This window comes from Festucalex cinctus, chromosome 12 (assembly GCF_051991245.1).
Source record: "Festucalex cinctus isolate MCC-2025b chromosome 12, RoL_Fcin_1.0, whole genome shotgun sequence".
In the NCBI taxonomy this organism is placed as follows: domain Eukaryota; kingdom Metazoa; phylum Chordata; class Actinopteri; order Syngnathiformes; family Syngnathidae; genus Festucalex; species Festucalex cinctus.
The window spans coordinates 9,392,810-9,396,186 of NC_135422.1; positions in this window are offsets into that span (position 1 = coordinate 9,392,810).

Sequence of the window (3,377 nt, forward strand, 5' to 3'; positions counted from 1 at the left end):
ATGCATCCTTGATCGTTCCAACTTTTTTTCTCTCATCGTTTTTGGTAGCAACCAAAAGCTAAACAACACGATAACAACAAAACAGTTTTTAGCTGTAGTAGCCTATTTTTTGTCTGATGACAATAAAGTTTTTTTCCCTATATTACGAGAATATAGCCAGATTTTTTTTCCATAAAACAAATTGTATTTATTTTTTAAGTATGCTTTTTGAGAAAACAGTGGCATATTTTACAGAAAAAAATGGGCAATCTTGACCTTTTTTGTTTTAATTACAAATAAATCAGACTTTTTCCTTGTGATGAAAAACTACAGTTTTATGAGAAGAGATTAAATTGTATTTTTAGACGAAAAAAAGAGTCACAAACTAAAGCCCTCGTCATGGTTCGCAAATGTTCGGTAAATGCTCTGCGCGAGTTGTAATGTTTTTTCATGTCAAGAAGAACAAGAAAAAACATTAAAACCGGCCAATGTCTGGCAAAGAAAGTAAACCTGCATCATTCGGTGCTCAGTGTGTGTATTTTTTACGAGGCTTCGCGGAATAAAGCATTTGCCAAAAATATGAAAGCACTCGCCCAAAGGTGGGCATCCGTTAATGACGGGCCGGCCGATGTAGCGACGGTTTTGCCAAGCTCTGAGTATTGGTAAAGTCGTTTGGGCGTATTGATAAAGTCATTCGAACGTATTGGTAAAATGTAGGCTAAATGCTAAAACCGTAGCATTTTTACCCTTGTGGCATTATGGGAAATATGTAACTGTTTACTCCACATTGGCAGTTCCATGGCTCTTTTTTTTTTCTTTTTTTTTTTTTTTTAGAGATGAAAGGGAATATTATTATTCAAAATAATGTAATAATTGGTCCGGGTTTCTTGAAAAAGGCATCTGGAGACAACCTGTTTGAGGACCTCTGCTCTATATTGTATCAAGAAGGGGCCATTACATCACCCCTCACCACTTTAACAGTGGCTGTGATTTATAAAGCATCAGATCATCTGCAAAGAGAAGCCCCTCGCCAGCCTGTGCTCACCTAATAAGATTTTAGTGAGGTCAACTGCGATCCGCTTCGAGTCCCATCCACTGTCTGTGTTTTTTTTTTAATTTAGAGAAAGAAACAAAATTCCTAAGTGACAGTAGATTCATCATGAAACTTTTGTGTGTGTGTGTGTGTGTGTGTGTTTGGTCCACTTGCACATACAAAAGACACAGCGGGGGCATAAGCTGGGCCAAGTCAAGGCAACACCACCCCCTCCCCGTGCTGCCCAGTCCCCTTCAAGTCAAAGATGTTTGCTATGTTTCATTAGCGGGCCCCTGTGTTGTCTTTGTGCAAACACACATGTGTGAGTGCTCTGGACCATCACCAAGTCAAAGACACCTGCGCAACCTTTTCAAATGTTGCCAAATGGCGGACAGGGAAGCATTCGAGGAAAGTAATCCCGGCCCAATATGTCACTCCAGGGAAAGGTCTCGCGCATTTGTTTGGGTTCTTGGGATAACATGTCATTGGATGTGCAAATACTTAAATACAGTGAATAGTAAACATAAAGCAGTGGAAGTGTCAATTTCAGTGCAAGAGCTGTATAAAAATGTTTTGCTCGGCATGTCAGAGATATATTGTTTGTTATTGTGGTTGAAGGCTGTTTCTTATAGTTTGCACTCTCCTATAGCTAAAAACCTTCAAAGAAATATACAACACTTACAAATGGGACCTATAAGTAGTTTATATACTACACTTTTCTTCATCTCTTATCAATTGCATGTTCTCATTTTACATAGTGCCCCCTAGTGTTCAAACTGAGACACCACATCACTGAACTGTCTTGTGTTACAGCAGGGGTGTCAAACTCATGTTAGCTCAGGGGCCGCATGGAGGAAAATATTTTACCAAATGGGCCGCGTCGGTAAAATAACGGTATATAACTTTAAAATGATTGCCGTCAATTATACGCAGATTTCTGCTAATTGTGTGCCAGCCCTTAATTACGGAGCTCAATTATAATCATATTGTTCCAAAAAAATAATACAAATGCAAATGGAACACGGCAACACTGAGTCCTGGATGTGTTAAATCTACCTGTTTTGCATATATACTGTTCCCAGAATGCATTGCGTGGCACAGTTAATAACATTATAAGGACGCTAATCCTTGTCATATCATATATTTGTGTTACCAGTAATTCGTATTTAACACGTTTGTTGGTCTATGATTAAAATAAATACTATTACTACTACTACTAATAATAATAATAATAACTAAACAAATCGTAGCTTTAAGTTGTGTGTAAAATAATGACATCCAGGACGATTTCCCCGTACAAGGACTGCTTGTGAAGTTACAAATTTTATATATTTTATATATTTTGATTGTGGCCGACCGATTAATTAGTCCAGCATTACAACTTTTTTTTTTTAACTTTACAAAATCATCTCGCGGGCCGGATTAAACTCCTTTGCGGGCCTGATCCGGCCCGCGGGCCTTATGTTTGACACGGCTGTGTTACAGGCTACATAAAATGAAGTCAAATGTGTGACAAGACCGTTAGGAAAACATGCAGCTGGATGTTAAAACGTCACTAATGACAAGTTGTTACTTTAAAAAGTGACATCATTGAGTAAAACATGCTATGTTTCTGAACAATATTTGATGGGTTGCTGGCGCCTATCTCAGCTGGCTCTAGGCAGTAGGAGGGGTACACCCGGGACTGGTCTCCAGCCAATCACAGGGCACACAGAAACGAACAACCATCCACACTCACAAGCACACCTAGGGACAATTCCCGATTAACCTGCCATGCATGTTTTTGGAATGTGGGAGGAGACTGGAGTACCCGGAGAAGACCCACGCGGGCACAGGGAGAACATGCAAACTCCACCCAGGAAGGCTGGAGCCTGGACTCGAACCGGAGACCTCAGAACTGGGAGGCGGACGTGCTAACCACTAGCTCACCGTGCCGCCGCCACCAAGTTGAAGCAATAAATTGAAATTGTTTTTTGTTTTTTTAATGAATAATAGTATGATATTTAATAATTAAATAATTCTGTAAAAATATTTATAAAATCATTACCAAAAATCCCTACAAATTACAACCATAACAATATTGAATGATAAGTGAATGAATACCTTTCTATCTTTCTCTTGTATTGGATCTCATTCGACTGTGTACTAGTGTACAGTGAATCTTAACTTTTCCCCCAACTCTGAACAAGCACTTAATTCCCCAATCCTAGCCAAATCTTTATTATATAATTTTCATATCTACAGTGTGTGCATGCTGCTGCTTGCCATGTGGTCGAGCTTGTGTTGTTTCTATTCTCCCTCGTGTTCTAGGGTGGCTCATTATAAAGAGATGAGGCCCACATCTGGACAAAAAGTCAACAGCTTC